This window comes from Nicotiana tomentosiformis, chromosome 3 (assembly GCF_000390325.3).
Source record: "Nicotiana tomentosiformis chromosome 3, ASM39032v3, whole genome shotgun sequence".
Lineage (NCBI taxonomy): Eukaryota > Viridiplantae > Streptophyta > Magnoliopsida > Solanales > Solanaceae > Nicotiana > Nicotiana tomentosiformis.
Window position 1 is genome coordinate 29431278 of NC_090814.1, and position 17452 is coordinate 29448729.

Genomic DNA, 17452 nt, shown 5'->3' on the forward strand with positions numbered 1-17452 from the left:
AGTTTTGATACGCTATTTTTGTATGTAGATATGGGTATGACGCGGCCCAGTCCCGTCCTTTATACAGTTGTACACTCTATTAGAGGTCTGTAGACAGTCATGTATAGTTGGATAGTATGTGGCCTTGTCGGCCCTAGTTTTGGATATATAGTTATTTATAGCAGCCTTATCGGCTCGCCCTACCATTTTCCGCATGTATATATATATATATATATATATATATATATATATATATATATATATATGTCTTTTGGACATATTTTCCTCACTTATGTTATTCATGTGATTCAGCAGTATAATGACAGATGTTATTCATGACATACCCTTAATTCATGTTTATATCTTAGACGCATGCTTAGGGGTGTTCGACAGGTAGGACTCGGGCACTCGTCGTGGCCCATCGGTTTGGGTTGTGACAAAAGTGGTATCAGAGCAGTTCTGTCCTAGGGTTTTCTACATACCATATCTAGTAGAGTCTTGTTTATGAGGTTGTCGTGCACCACATTTATATACATGAGGCTACAGGACATATAGGATGTTATCCTCCCTTCTTATCTTAGATCGTGCGATATAAGGATTCATTTCCCTAACGATATATTATTTTTTCAGCGATGCCTAAGAAGGCTACAGCCGCCCAAAAGGGCAAGTCTGTGGCTGATGAGACTACTAGTCCAGCACCATGAGTTACTAGGGCCCGGGGAGAGTCTCATAGTGAGATTCCATCTCAGACTTCACATACCCCACCCTCTCCAGAGGAGCTCCGATGGGCACTAGCTCCAACGCCTACCCCTGTACAACCAGCTCCTCTGCCAGATGCACCGAGTTAGGAGATGAGAGATGTTATTCAGCTATTAACTCAATTAGTAGCCGCACAGGCTCGACGTCAGGAAGTAGGTATTGGTCATGCAGATAGGGCCATCCGTGTGAGGGTTCGTGATTTCATTAATTTGGACCCTCCGGTATTCACTGCAGTAGATTCAAACGAGGACCCTCAGGTATTTATCGATAGGATGCAGAGGACTTTGAAGGTAATGAAGGCCACTGCGACTGAGTCAGTTGAGCCAGCTTCCTATAGACTTCAGGATGTTTCAGTTAATTGGTACAAGTCTTGGGAGTAATCCAGAGGTGAGGACCCCTCCAGCGGTATGGCAGGAGTTTACAGAGGCTTTTCTTCGTCGTTATCTGCCACCAGAGCTTAGACGGGCCAAAGTTGATAGGTTCTTGACCCTTCGGCAGGGTAACATGAGTGTTCGGGAGTACAGTCTTATGTTTGATTCATTGGCTAGGTATGCTCCCAATATCGTATCTAAGATGGAGGATCGGGTTCACCAGTTCGTGATGGGGTTGGATCCGCACCTGCTTAACGACTGTATGTCAGTATCACTTTAGCCAGGCATGGATATTTCTCATATTCAGGCATACACTCAGGGTGTACAGGAGCATAAGAAGAAGCAGAGGGCCGATCATGAGCATGATAAGGTCCAGAGTAAGAGAGTCCTTCTGGTGAGTTTTGAGGTGGTCAGAGACAACAATACCCGAGGTATCCATTCCAGCAATCGGCTAGCGAACCCCCTCAGTTTGCCGATAGGAGATTTGATTGTTCCACATATTCAGGGCATATTCAGAATTCCAGGGCCTCAAGTTCTCAGTATAGGGGTGAGTCAAGTCAGATGAGGCCGCCCTTGCCACGATGTGCTCAGTGTGGTAAGCAGCATGTCGGGCAGTGCCGTATGGGATTGGGTGTTTGTTATACTTGTGGTTATCCAGACCACGTTATGAGAGATTGTCCGACGAGAGGTGGTACAAGCATAGTTAAGCCAGCGGGATCTGTAGTTGGTTCGTCATCATCAGTACGCCCCCCTAGGCAAGGTTCACAAGTACCAATCAGTCGTGGTAGAGACAGAGGTGGAGCATCTAGCTCGAGTGGTCCTCAGAACCGCATTTATGCATTAGTAGGTCGACAGGATCAGGAGTCGTCACCTGCTGTTTTTTATAGGTATATTATCAGTCTCCTCATATGATGTATATGCATTGGTTGACCCAGGTTCCACCTTATCATATGTTACTCCATTGGTTACTAGTAAGTTTGGAATAGAACCTGAGTTAGTTAAACCTTTTGAGGTGTCCACACTTGTTGGGAATCCAGTGATAGCTAGGCGAGTATATAGAGATTGTACAGTAGTAGTTCATAGTCGATCTACAGTAGCAGACCTAATTGAGTTAGATATGGTAGAATTTGATGTTATACTGGGTATGGATTGGTTGGCTTCTTGTTATGCCAACGTTGATTGTAGATCAAAGATGGTTCGATTCCAGTTTCCAGGGGAGCCTGTTTTGGAGTGGAAAGGTAATACGGCATCGCCGAGAGGTAGGTTTATTTCCTATCTCAAGGAAGGGAAGATGATTAGAAAGGGCTATATTTATCACTTAGTTCAGGTACAGGATGTGAAATTAGAGTCACCAACCATTCAATCTATCCCTGTGGTTAATGAGTTTCCCGATGTTTTCCCCGATGAGCTTCCGGGTCTTCCGCCAGAGCGAGAAATTGAGTTTGCTATTGACCTATTACCATATACTTAGCCAATATCTATTCCTCCCTATAGAATGGCACCTGCAGAGCTGAGAGAGTTGAAGGAGAAACTAAGGGACTTGTTTGAAAAAGGCTTTATCAGACCTAGTACATCACCGTAGGGAGCACCTGTGTTATTTGTAAGGAAGAAAGATGGTTCCTTGCGGATGTGTATTGATTATAGACAGTTGAATAAGGTCACGATCAAGAATAAGTACCCACTCCCGAGGATTGATGATTTATTTGATCAGTTGCAAGGTGCCAAGTGTTTCTCGAAGATAGACCTGAGGTTCGGGTACCGTCAGGTAAGGGTTAAGGAGAAAGATATTCCGAATACAACATTCAGGACCAGATACGGGCACTTTGAGTTTCGTGTTATGTCATTTGGTTTGACCAATGCCCCAGCAGTACTCATAGACTTGATGAACTGTATGTTCATACCCTTTCTTGATCTGTTCGTGATTGTATTTATGGATGATATATTGGTTTATTCTCGTTCAGAGACTGAGCATGCAGATCATTTGCGTATTGTGATTAGAGTTCTACAAAAAGGGAAATTGTATGCAAAATTCTCTAAATATGAATTCTGGTTGAATTTTGTAGCTTTCCTTGGGCATATTATTTCAGGTGAAGGTATCTGGGTTGATACACAAAAGATTGAGGTAGTAAAGACTTGGCCTAGACCTACGACACCGACGGAGGTTCGTAGCTTTCTCGGTTTGGCAGGTTATTACAGGAGATTTGTAGAGGGATTTTCTTCTCTTTCAGCACCATTGACAAAGTTGACTCAGAAGGGAGCTAAGTTTCAGTGGATCGATGCTTGCGAGCGGAGTTTCCAGGCATTGAAGGGCAGATTAACTTCAGCACCGGTTCTAACACTCCTAGAAGGTACCGATGGTTATGCTATCTATTATGACGCTTCAGGTGGTGGATTGGGTTATGTACTGATGCAGCATGGTAAGGTTATAGCTTATGCTTCTAGACGACTAAGAAAACACGAAAAGAATTACCCTACCCACGATTTAGAGTTAGCCGCGGTGATTCATGCACTAAAGATATGGAGGCACTATTTGTATGGCGTTCATGTTGATATCTATACGGATCATAAAAGCCTTCAGTATATCTTCAAGCAAAAGGAATTGAATTTATGTCAAAGCAGATGGTTGGAGCTACTGAAAGACTATGACGTTGATATTTTATACCATCCAGGGAAGGCGAATGTAGTAGTCGATGCCCTCAACCGTAGATCTATAGGTAGCATGTCATTTTAAAACCAGAGAAGAGTTGGATAGCCCATGAGATTTATTAGCTAGCTAGTGTTGGAGTTCGATTACTGGACTCAGGTGATACCGGAGTTACTATTCAGGACACGACAACATCCTCTTTAGTAATTAAAGTGAAGGAACGCCATTACGAGTATCCTATGTTAGCTCATTATAGGGATACAACCCCTCATAAGGAGAAGACACCATTTGAGATTACAGAATATGGGGTCCTCAGGTATCGAGGACGCTTATGTCTCCCTAATGTTGCAGGGCTGCGTTGGCAGGTTATGGGAGAAACTCACTATTCTAGTTATTCTTTCCATCTAAGAGCAACAAAGATGTACCATGATATCAGGGAAATATATTGGTGGGACGGAATGAAAAAGGATATATCGGAGTTTGTTGCTCAGTTCCCTAACTGCCAGCAGGTTAAGATTGAGCATCAAAAACCCGGTGGATTATTGCAGGCTATAGAGATTCCAACTTGGAAGTGGGAAGTAAATAATATGGATTTCATCATAGGCTTACCTTGTACCCAATGTAAGTTCGATTCTATATGGGTGATTGTTGATAGACTTACAAAATCAGCCCATTTTTTGCCCGTTAGGACTACATATTCCACAGAGGATTATGCAAGGCTTTACATTAAGGAGATAATACGACTTCATGGTGTCCCTATATCTATTATCTCGGATAGAGGAGCTCAGTTTACAGCTAACGTTTGGAGGTCCTTCCAAAAAGGATTGGGGACTCAGGTAAGTCTTAGCACAATATTTCATCCCCAGACAGACGGACAGGCTGAGCGTACTATTCAGACACTGAAGAATATGTTACGTGCTTGCAAGGGGTAGCTTGGATGATCATCTGCCGCTTATTGAGTTCACGTATAATAATAGCTATCATTCTAGTATTCAGATGGTTCCATACGAAGCTCTTTACGGACAAAAGTGTAGGTCGCCTATAGGATGGTTCGATGTTGGGGAAATTAAGTTAGTAGGACCCGAGTTGGTACAACAGGCAATCGAGAAGATTAAGCTTATACAGGAAAGGCTATTAGCAACTCAAAGCTGTCAGAAGTCTTATGCGGATAATCGATGACGAGACGTGGAGTTTTAGGTTGACGACTGGGTATTCCTAAATGTATCACCGATAAAAGGTGTTATGAGGTTCGGTAAGAAAGGAAAACTTAGCCTTCGGTACATTGGACCATATAAGATCATACGCAAGGTGGGCCAAGTAGCATATGCGTTAGACTTGCCTTCTGACTTGGAATCTGTACATCCAATATTTCATGTGTCTATGCTCCGTAAATGTATCGGAGATCCTTCCAGAGTCCTGTCAGTTGACGATGTTCAGGTCACAAAGTAGCTATCGTATGAGGAAACTCCCATTGCTATACTAGATAGACAGGTTCAGAGATTGAGGACTAAAGACGTAGCTTCGGTGAAAGTACTTTGGAGAAATAATAATGTGGAAGAAATGACTTGGGAAGCCGAAGAAGACATGAAGTCTAGGTATCCCCACTTGTTTCCTCTTCCAGAGGAGGATCCGACTGAGACATCACAACCTTAAGGTGTGTGTATGGATTCTTGTGTTTGTTATTGTCATTGGTCGTGTGAGGCTATTGTCGTTAATGATGAGTGTGGCCCTATGTGGCATTGGATTATTGATTTTTCTACAGGAAGTGTTGGTAGTAGTACTGTTACAAAGGCGACTCTGCCAAAACATTATATAGATCCCGAGGAGTTAAACATTCGAGGATGAATGTTTCTAAGGGGAAAGCATGTTGCATCCCTCATTTCGTACGTTAAAGTTTTACCGTAAGTTAATCGACGTAAGCTCAGGAATGAGATTATTTTTGAGGTTATAAGTATTTATGCTATTTATAACAAGTGGTAAGTAAGTACCGTGAAGGTTAGAGGGTAAACAAATCAAAAAAGATGAGTTTTGTTGAAGGTTGTCAATTTGGGATAAAATACGGTCCAAGCTATAATACCCCGTATTTATGGACTAGTGCCATACAAGGTACCATATGACCATGATAGTAAGGTATATAACGTGTGTTAAAAGTGATTAGTATTTTAAGTAATTTGAGATATTACCTAATTATGTGGATAATTGGTTAATTATTAATTTTTTAGTAGGAGATTAATAAGGTAATTGATTTTGGTGGATAAGCTTAAATGAGACCTCACCTCAACGTGGAAGCAAGGGGCTATGTAACAATGACTCTTGGTTCATTAGACTAGGTGGCACATTTAGGGGATCTTTGGGCAAAACTAAGCCAAAAAAGTGGGGCCCACAACCTACAATTTTAAGAGACCTTCTTATCTCATTAAAGTGTGATGCTAGATTTGCTAAGTAACGGATGTAACTTCACCAAGATTCATATGAAACTTCAAAATGCTATAAGTAGCGTGACTTGAAATTCTAAGGGAGCACGGTATTATCTTTATCAAGAATATCATACGAATTTTTTCCTACTTTGATCCGCCGTTACGTATTTTTCGCAAAAGACGTGGGTTAGAGGGATTGTTAAGAGAATCGGCTCAGGTATGTTAAGGCTATCCTTTCTTTCCTTTTGGCATGACCCATATGATACAAACGAAACGAGCAAACACATAACTTTCATAAATGTCTCTATTCATAGAAGCACTAGGGGTGCTTATGTTCTTGAATTTCCATGTGTCCTATTATTATATCTTCTATTGATGGGTCTCAGAAAAATGCGTAATTGATAAAGTTTATCCGAAGACATTGATTTTATGTCGTTACAAGAAATCTTATTAACTTACTTCTTATGCATTTTATTCATTTATACATGTACATGGATCCATGACCAGATGGCGTTATATACGTGTATGTTATATGTATATGAGATATGAGAAAAGGTTACGGCATTATATACGCACCACCACCTGATCAGTTAGTATATGTTGATGATTTCGCCCACAGAGGTATGACGGGATGCCCTCAAAGGCTTGATGATGTTATGTACACATATACCTATGCATGATACAACATCTATACGCACATGCATGACTTTATAAATATTTCAGGATTCACAAAGTTATTTAGACTTACAGGCGGATTCCTTTACTCCATGTTTCATTTATGTCTTTTATGTACTGATTTTCATGCCTTACATAATTAGTACATTATTCGTACTGACGTCCCTTTTGCCTGGGACGCTGCGTTTCATGCCCGCAGGTGTAGGTAGATAGGCTGATGGTCCCCCTTTTTAAGATCCTTGATCAGCGAGAGTTGGTGTGCTCCACTTGATCCAGAGCTGTTATTAGTTTTGATACGCTATTTTTGTATGTAGATATGGGTATGATGGGGCCCAGTCCCGTCCTTTATACAGTTGTACACTCTATTAGAGGTCTGTAGACAGTCATGTATAGTTGGATAGTATGTGGCCTTGTCGACTTCTAGTTTTGGATATATAGTTGTCTATAGCAGCCTTGTCGGCTCCCCCTACCATTTTTCGCATGTATATGTATATATGTCTTTTGGACATATTTCCTCACGTATGTTATTCACGTGATTCAGCAGTTTAATGACAAATGTTATTCATGACCTACCCTTAATTCATGTCTATATCTTAGACGCATGCTTAGGGGTGTTCGACAGGTAGGACTCGGGCACTCGTCATGGCCCATCGGTTTGGGTTGGGTTGTGACAGTATTTGAGCCGGGTAGATGAAATAGAGACTAGCATTCGGTGTCCTATGTGATAAAAATATGACACTGAGACTTAAAGATAAGTACTATAGAGTGGTTGTTAGATCAACTATGTTGTTGGGCAGTCAAGAACTCACATGTTCATAAGATGAACATATCGAAAATGAGGATGCTTAGATGGATACGTGGGCATACGAGGAGAGATAAGATTAGGAACAAAGATAAATAGAGCAAATGGGAGTGGCCTCTATGATGGACAAGATGCGGGAAGCGAGACTAAGATGTTTCAAGTATGTGAAGACTGAAGAGAAGGAACACATATGCTCTAGTGAGGAGATGCAAGAGGTTGGTAGTGTTATGTCTAAGGAGAAGTAGATGTAGACCGAGCAAGAATTGGAGAAAGCTGATTAGACAGGACATGTCACATTTCCAATTCACCGAGGACATGACCCTAGATACGGGAGCATAACGGTCGAGGATTATGGTAGAAAAAATAGTAGGTAGTCGAGTGATTTCCCTCTTCTCCGCGGGAGAGCATGATTCTAGTTTAGAGCACCATATCTGCTCCCTCTTCTCCTTATCAGTATTAGTATTATTAGTTAATTATTATCTTATTCTTTAATTTTATTACTATAGTTGTTTCGTTTACTTTAGTTATCTTTACTATTTTTGCAGTCAATACTTTTTTTTTATAGTATTTTCATCATAACTTTTTTGCTCCTATATTCTTTTAAACTTGTTTTGAAAATATTTTTTTTGAGCCGATGGTATATCAGAAATAATATCTCTACCTTATACAAGACAGGAAAGGTCTGCGTATACCCCACCCTCCTCATGTTATACTTGTGAGATCAAACTAGATATACTGTTATTATTGTTGTAACGTTGATATTTAAAAGTTGTACAAGTGTGAAAAAATGGGTATTAGGTCACAAATGAAAATGTGCGAACAATAAATAAATAATTCTACTAGGGGCGCAAAATGCTCGCCAAAAAAAGAAGAGGATAAATGAATAAGTAATAGGAGTATCTTTTTCATTTTTCCTAAAGATAAGGGATGTTGTAAATGGTGGAATCTTGCATCGAAAGTGCACTGCGGAAACAAAATATTGCGTGTGCCTTACACGAGTTACCCCAAATATCTGCTGGAAGCACAATTACAGTGTGACGGTGACATCTCTCAATTCTTCGCCATCGATTTCAAAGTTCGGAAGGCTTAAGAAAAACCCTAAGGTGTATAATTCCCATTTCCCAGTCGCAGCTGAGAATGGATGAATTAAAGTGCCAGACTTCGTATCAATCAAATCATATTCCAAATCCATCTGTATCTGACTCAACTCAGCTTTTTCTTGATTCCAGGTTAGTCCTACCTCTCTTCTTAGTTCTTTCCATGAACGGATGTGTATTATAGCAAAAAATAACTTTTACAAATATAAAGGTATCCGGGCCAGCTTGCACTAATACTCAGGCAAGACAGTTTGTTCAACCCACAAGAAGAAGAACATATTGCCAAGGTAGTCTTAAAACCTGAGTGTTGCAGCTGGAATTTTAATATGGCATCTCCAGGTTGTTGCTCCCATGCCTCAACCACTAGGCCATCTAATCTCCAGGTGTGAGTATTAGATGACTAGTTTATTAAAACATAGGATCTTTTTGGTTCTTCTAAATGATACTACTTCAGTTGTGTGCTTTATGCAGTTTGTTTATGTGAGAGAGTACATATAGCTGAAGTTGAAAAGAAATTTGTGGGGGTTTCTATTGAAAAGAAATTTGTGGGTTTGAAGTTGAATTTTTTGTGTGGAGGTTAACATGAGTTGGATTTGAAAAACAAGTAGTATCTCAATTTGAAGTTGAAGTTGAAAAAGGGTATTTGGAAGTTGAGTTGTGTTTGAACATAAACACATCTGAATTTTTGTGAGTGAAAACTTGAAAAAACTCCTAAAACCTGTTTTTCAAACTTTAAATTCTCTATTTCAAGTTTGAAATTGAAATAATGGACCAATTTGATAAATAAATTGAAGTGATCTCCAAATATTATTTCAAATTATTGAGCCAAAATCTATGGCCAAACGGCTAAAGTATATATATATATATATACCGGTTCTGTGGTCCTAAACTGTGGCAAATGCAAATTAGAATTGTTGGAGGTTCAAGGTCCCAAATTGCGGGCGGAGAAAGCTGCTGGTATAGTTGTGCCATGTTCTAACACAGTGGAAACCTAATGTATGCATGTGTTCTGAAGCTATGAGTACGTTTTCATCCGTGGACAGTAAGATTGGATGTTTTGAGATACTTTAGAGATTTAATAGGAAACTATCCCAAAACAAAAATACTACAGGGATATAAGTTAGGAAACTTGCTAAAACTTTCTTTGTGGTCAACGAGAATTCAGAGGAGCAACTAAAGTTTGTTAAGGTAAGAATACTCGAGAAAGGGTGTTCTTTAGGAACTCAGAAGGACTCGTCACTCAAGACTTGTTTAATTCGGTAGTTAATCTTTCTTTTGATAAATGATCAGGAATTACATTAGAATACGGATCAGCACTAAGCAAGTGCAAAAGGTAAAACACTTTGAAACTTTCTTGTTGGCTTCTTTGAAACTTTCTTGTCAAGTATCCGAAGAAAGAAGAAGGCACTCTGCTTACAGTAAAGCTTTGTGCAAAAATGTGTTGAATTATTTTTATGCACAATAATTGCACCTGCATTTTGTTGTTGAATTCAGAGCCTCACTAGGCATAAAGAGAAATTTTGATTTCTCTTGAACAATGTTAAGCCAACAAAGTCTGTGCAATTATGGAGCAAACTGCACATTACTTTGAAAAATCTACAGTCAGAAGACAATAAAGAAACACCATAGAGAACCTTGATCTCTCTATATCCTTTTAGAGTTCTCACCTATAAGACAAATGGAATCTCATTGTAAAGAGCTTCTCTTTTTGTTGATAACGGTGGTATTTAGGCCAGCTTGCGCACATCTCGACTTGCTATCTTCAGCTGGCACAGGAATTGGGTAACTTTGTCTACCAAACAGATAGGGAAAAATCACTTAGCTTCTTTGAATCTACTGGATTTGAACTCTGGTATTCCATGATCCATTCTAACTTCATTGACCATTAAACCACACCCTTTAGTGCTGAATCTCATTGTCAAGAGTCAAGATGAGTAAATAAAAAATATGATTACGAACTATTTTATCAATTTTAGGACACTACGTTGCAAAGACTCTCCAAAGACGCCACATGGGTTTTTACGAACTATTTTATCAATTTTAGGACACTACGTTGCAAAGACTCTCCAAAGACGCCACATGGGTTTTTCTTTTGAGGAAATGTAAGTGTTCAAAAGAATGGAAAAGTGAAACGCTCTCTCTTGGATATTTATACTAACTTATAAAAGCTTAACCTCTTCTTTTTATTTTTTTAAAATTTGTAGAGCATATCCTCATTTGTGAAAGCGGAACACCAAGAGGGAAATGTTGTAAAGTAGCTCTTATAATATTTGCTAGAAAAAAAAAAAAAAAAAGAACTTTTCTAAAATCAATTCACCATGAAATTATACCCTGCGTTTTTTGTTATTACCAAGAATCTCACTACTGTATAAGCATGTAGGTGGATTTTTTAAAAGATTTTTGAGCATACAGGTAAATGTTCCAATTAAAGTAGCATTACTAGCCTAGTTTAACTGTTTCATATGTACTACTATTTAATGTATAATCCTTAGAAGGATGGACAGAATAAACTACCATCCATTAGGTTAAATTTAACTCAGGAAATGTTGAAACCTCACAAATTAAATTCCAAGTAACAGCATGTAAAATAAAAAGAATATCTTGAATTTGTGCTTTTCTTTAATTTTCTTACCTATGATAGGTTATAATGAAATTTAAGTTCTATATCCAACTTCTGAGAAATTTTTTGTGAACCAATTTCTAGTGCTAATTATTCGTTCTGGTATTCTTCTTTTCTGACAGCACTAAGCAAAAGCCAGAAGCAGAACTGAAGGATTCTATTGCTGCAAGAAAAGTGCAGAAGGCCGATCGGGAGAAATTGAGGAGGGATCGCTTGAATGAACAGTTCACTGAATTAGGAAATACTCTTGGTAAATAAAAACTTCTTATTTGTTCTTGTACGCTCCTATTCTTGCTGTGCTCCCCCCCCCACACACACAAAAAGCTGATATGCATCTTTTATTGCTGCAAGTTCTCTTTACCTCGTTGTGCAGGCATGTCATTCTTTCAGATGCACATTGATACCTGTGGTCTTTGTTTGTGAACCCATTAGACTAATTCCCCTGGCAAATTTTCTTTTAGAATATATAAACAACAACCCAGTAGAATCCCACTAGTGGGGTCTGGGGAGGGTAGAGTGTACGCAGACCTTACCTCTACCCCGGAGGGGTAGAGAGGCTGTTTTCGGGAGACCCTCGGCTCTGAGATAATAGATCCGTAACAACAACAGAAACCAGAAAAATAATATCAGCACCGTAAGAGACAACAAATAAATGGAAGGGCAATAATAATGATAATAATAAATAATAATAATAATAATAATAATATATATAAAAAAAGAAGTGTGAAACACAACAAAAACCGCTAGCACAAAACACTATCAGACTAGCCGGCACAACGAGGAAAAACGCTCGACTACCGCCTAACCTACAATCCTAATGCTCGACCTCTACACCTTCCTATCAAGGGCCATGTCCTCGGAAATCTGAAGACGCTTCATGTCCTGCATGATCACCTCGTCCCAATACTTCTTAGGCCGTCCTCTACCTCTTCTCGTACCTGCCAAAGCCAACCGCTCACACCTCCTAACCGGGGCATCTAGGCGCCTCCTCCGCACGTGCCCAAACCATCTAAGCCTCGCCTCCCGCATCTTGCCGTCCATGGGAGCCACACCCACCCTCTCCCGAATATCTTCATTCCTAATCTTATCCAGGCTAGTGTGCCCGCACATCCATCTCAACATTCTCATTTCTGCTACTTTCATCTTCTGGATATATGAATTCTTGACTGGCCAACACTCAACCGCATACAACATGGCCGGTCTAACCACCGCTCTATAGAACTTACCTTTAAGTTTCGGTGGCACATTCTTGTCACACCGGACTCCAGACGCTAACCTCCGTTTCATCCACCATATATATATATATATATATATAGGTTGGTGTCTTAACTTCATACTCTTTTCTGGATTACTTTCCAATTTTTAAGGTCACTTTGCTTCCGGTAGTGGTCTTAGATGCATCTTGAATAAATATGTTGCAGCAGTATGGCATACAGTTATACTATGCAGCTGATAAGGGAATAAGATAAAAATAAGGAAAAAACAGTGAAAGAAAGAGATTACTTTCTCCTTTAACTACTTTAAAACTAGAAAAGAGGTTTATTTCTTGCTTTGTTCTCAGCAATATGTCTTGTATTACTTTAGAATGCGCCAGGAAGCTGAATTAGCAGGAGCTACTTTATGTGAGTAGGATGTGCAGAAACACACTCAACTTAACCTTCAATGCGGATTGAGGGAAAAAAAAATACTTTAATGCAGTCCTTCATATTGTATCCTGAACTTTGAAGAGGCAAATCTTGTTACCGCTGTACTTTTAGCGCTAGTTTTGTTGCACCACCTGCTAAACATTCATTATGCTGGAGTATGTTAGAGCTTTAAGGAAACATAAGCACGCACAGAAATCCTAAATTTTTCGGCAACTTAAAATGCAGATCCTGATAGGCCTAAAAATGACAAGGCATCCATTCTCAGTGATACCATTCAAGTGCTGAAGGATTTGACTGCTCAAGTCGGCAAACTAAAATCTGAGTATGCTGCACTTACTGACGAAAGTCGGGAGGTGATATCTTGACACTTCCTAAAACCATATAGTTTATTCACTTATGTTCCTTTTGGTGTAATTTTCATGCCTAATTTTGTTTTAGAGCAGTTGACTCAGGAGAAGACTGATCTCCGAGAAGAGAAGGCATCTCTTAAATCTGATATTGAGATCCTTAATGCCCAATATCAACAAAGACTGAGGTCCATGTATCCATGGGCAGGGATGGATCCTTCCATGGTCATGCATCCACCTTCATATTCATATCCAATGCGTGTACCGATACCAACTGGAGCGATTCCAATGCATCCATCTCTGCAGCCATACCCTTTTTTTGGGAATCAGAATCCTGCAGGTGCCCCAAATCCATGTTCACCTTTTGTTCAATACATGGCTCCCAGCACACTGATGGAACAGCAACCGGCACAGCAGATTTCCCCTGTCATGCAGCCAAGTAATAGGACCATGGTTCTGGCAGACAAGAGTCTGATCAAGGAGAGAGCAGGATCGAGAAAAATGAAGATTCCAATGAAGTTGCGACAAATTTAGAGCTTAAGACACCTGGACCTGCATCTGAGCAGGTTATCTTTGCTCAATTCCAATTTATTTGGTCTACTTCCCCTTCTAGAATATCCGAAGTCTTTTGGCCCTTTTCCTAAATGGCCATGTTTACAATCTCCAGAAATTCTAATTAATTCTAAACAGCTACTGTTAGTTTATTTTAGATTAGCCTCGATGTCACTTTTTTCCAACAAACTACTCCACTAGCATGTTAAATACTTAAACATACAAGTATATCTGTTCCAACTTTCTTTTCTCACTTCATTGCTAGTGAATGGATTATCAAATAGGACAACAAATTAGTTGTATGATCATGACATTAAATTGTGCAGGAGCTTTCATCTGGACGAAGGATCTGCAGAAAGCTATCAAGTAAGGATAACAGCCTCACTGATGGAAGTTCGTCAAGTAGATGTTCGTCATCCCGTAGTGTACAGGCTATTTCTTCAAATAGTGTAGTTAGGGGAAAAAAGACAGAGTGATTGACAAATGGAAGAGAGCAGGGACCTGGTTTTTCCATGGTTATTTCTAAACCTTAAGTGATCAATATCAGGTCGTACCATTTGTTGTATATAAACTTTCTAGATTCAGGAAGCTGTTGCAGGTGTAAAATGTGTCCGACTTAGAATTTTTCTCCAGATAGCTGGCATTCCCCTAATAATGATATTTAAAAAGAGTGTTCAGCTTTCTTGTATCTTTAATGTAAACAGTTCAGGCTATCTAATTTTTTCATGATTGTTATTCTTTGCCTGTCATACCTAATATTAGTGCTCTCTGCGCGCTTCTATACGTTTCAGGTGCTTACTTTGATAAAAATCTGTAAGTTTGGTTGAGTAAGTAGGTTTTTCTGGTGTTTAACCCCAATGCTGAATCATGAAATGATGTATATCTTGAACTAAAACCTTTTACAATATCTTGTCTAATAAGTTGTAATTTTCAACCAGCTGCATATCACAATGTACAGTTGAAGTGTAGAAGAGTATATTTTCTTACATTTAATCAGTAAGGGGAACATGCCTAGCTGCTCAGAGAACATGAGCATGTTTCTGTTATCATTCAGTTTCTCTGCATAGCCATTTGAAATTATATCCAGCTTTCTGCTAGTCTGCGTGTTAATTTCTTATCGATAATGTTGAAACAAGGGCTCCTGCTTCTCACGTGAAAGGTTGATTGAGAACTGAAAGAGGTGCGAATATCTTGTGAACTTGTCTATCTGGATAGTTATGTTCATATTAGCGACACATTGGTCTTTATATGTTTTGGCCACATCCCTTTCTGCGACTTTAACTTTATAAAAAAAAATCTGCCATGCAGGATCCTGTGTTTGTCAGCATTGGTATTCTCTAGCTTCCAATGAAGGTGGCTCTTGATCAGTTGCCGTGGCTTTGTCATCATGGAAAATAAATTGCTGAATGATCATCAGTGGATGAATTGCTAGACCCTCATTTTTGTCTCATTGAATATTTTTAACTATCCAGCTCTTATTGCCATGTTCCGTGTAACTAGCTCCTTTTTTAAAAGCTAAATGACGAGCTTTGCGATTTCGGCTGCTCTTACTTATGATGCGTACTGCTTGACACTTCTAAATTATACCGAGTTACTTGGCGCCTGTTTCCCGCTTTCACCCTCCAAAAGAAAATAACGAAAAGATGAGAACACATATAAAGATCTGTTTAAAGTAATAACTTGTGATTGTTCTTCATTTTAGTTTAAGATATCCTCAATCAGTTGGTGGCTAGACTAATCCAAAATTGTGGGTAGAAATGGCGTGGGGTAGCCACTTTTTAATGTGGTATTTAGTTTTTATTCAGCATTTTTAATGCTGAGCAAAAATAATCACTACTCTATTAAAATTAATACGAAAAGACAGTTTTACCCTTTCTTCATGATTGCTGTGTAAATATTAAGGACATGGTGTCCTTAACTTCATGAGTGCTGTGTAAATATCAAGGACAAAGTGTAAATATTAAGGACATTTTGTCCTTGATATTTACACAGCACTCATGAAGTTAAGGACATGATGTCCTAAAGTTTAACAACAGAAGGTTCAAATACATGACACTTTGTCCTTAATATTTATACAACACTCATAAAGTTAAGAACACAATGTCCTTAATATTTACACAACACTCATGAAGTTAAGGACACTATGTCCTTAACATTTACACTACACATGAAGTTAAGGACACCATGCCCTTAACATTTACACTGCACATATGAAGTTAAGGACATGATGTCCCAAAGTTTAATAACAGAAGGTGCAAATACATAATACTTTATCCTTAATATTTACACAACGCTCATGAAGTTAAGGATACCATGTCCTTAATATTTACTCAGCACTCGTGAAGTTAAGGATACTATGTCCTTAACATTTACACTGCACATATGAAGTTAAGGACAGGATGTCCTAAAGTTTAAAACAGAAGATGCTAATTTATGACACTTTGTCCTTAATATTTACACATCACTCATAAAGTTAAGGACACCATGTGTAGCACAGGGGTATTTTCGTCCGGGTGAATAAAAGTTATTAAAGTACTGACTAAAGAGTAAATACATTTTAAATAGTGGCTTAAGAATAAAAATACCTCAAATTAGTGGCTAACTGTACACTTCCCCCAAATTGTTATATGTAAGCTCACTAAACAGTAAAATGCTTTGTACTGCACCACTCGATCGTGATAACTCGTGATTGTGCAAAGCGAGGCAGGTCAAGAATCAAAGAGGTACATTTCCCTCCCCCTCCCCCCTCCCCCCTCCCCCGCACAAGCTGATATTTCTCCCTCCTCGTGCAAACTAGTAAATGTACTATTGAATATGAGTACATTACTTAAATGGTCACTCAATTATTTGAAATTATCTTGTAAAGTCATTTTGCTTTCTGTATACGGTCAAAATAGATTTCGACATTCGCACGTCCGATCGAGTTCCAACGATGATCGATCGAAGTGAGACTCCGAAGATCGAACAAACAAGCCTCGAACCCGAGGGTCCGATCCATGTCGAGTTTGACATCGTTATCGAGCTCGAATCCAAACCGAACTATGATGCAGAGTAAACCTATCATGCTTATGATCCAAAAACCAACCAACATTGACCCCGAATCAATTCGAGAGCTCGAGTCAGAATCGAGCTCGAGCCAAGATCGAGAACTCGAGTCAGAATCGAGCTCAAACCAAGATCGAGGGCTCGAGGCAAGATCGATCTCACAGACAAAAGCCGTTGCAATCCCACTAGCGAGAGTCTTGGCAGAAATTGTGGAAAAGCTGATTTATCATGGGTCTCCCACAGAGTATTTTTTTTTATTATGCTTAGAGCAAGGTCCCTCTACTATAAAGGGCATGGTTATCATTTATGAAAATGCAAGTTTTTCCAAGCTTACATTGTAATAAAAATACTATTTTCTCCCATAGTAAAGAATCGTTTTTTCAGGCTTCTTAAATTGATTCTACTTGTTGAGTCCTAAGATTCATTTTCTTTACAACCTTATCTATTTCGCATTCTTTGCAGTCCATATTTATATTTCTATTTATCCTTATAATTTGT

At 39.1% G+C, this 17452-nt stretch overlaps 1 pseudogene; it reads left to right on the plus strand.

Annotated features, from left to right (window-relative positions):
- Positions 1 to 8529: 8529 nt before the first annotated feature.
- LOC104114845 (transcription factor bHLH121-like) lies at positions 8530 to 14644 on the plus strand (annotated as a pseudogene).
- Positions 14645 to 17452: the final 2808 nt, after the last annotated feature.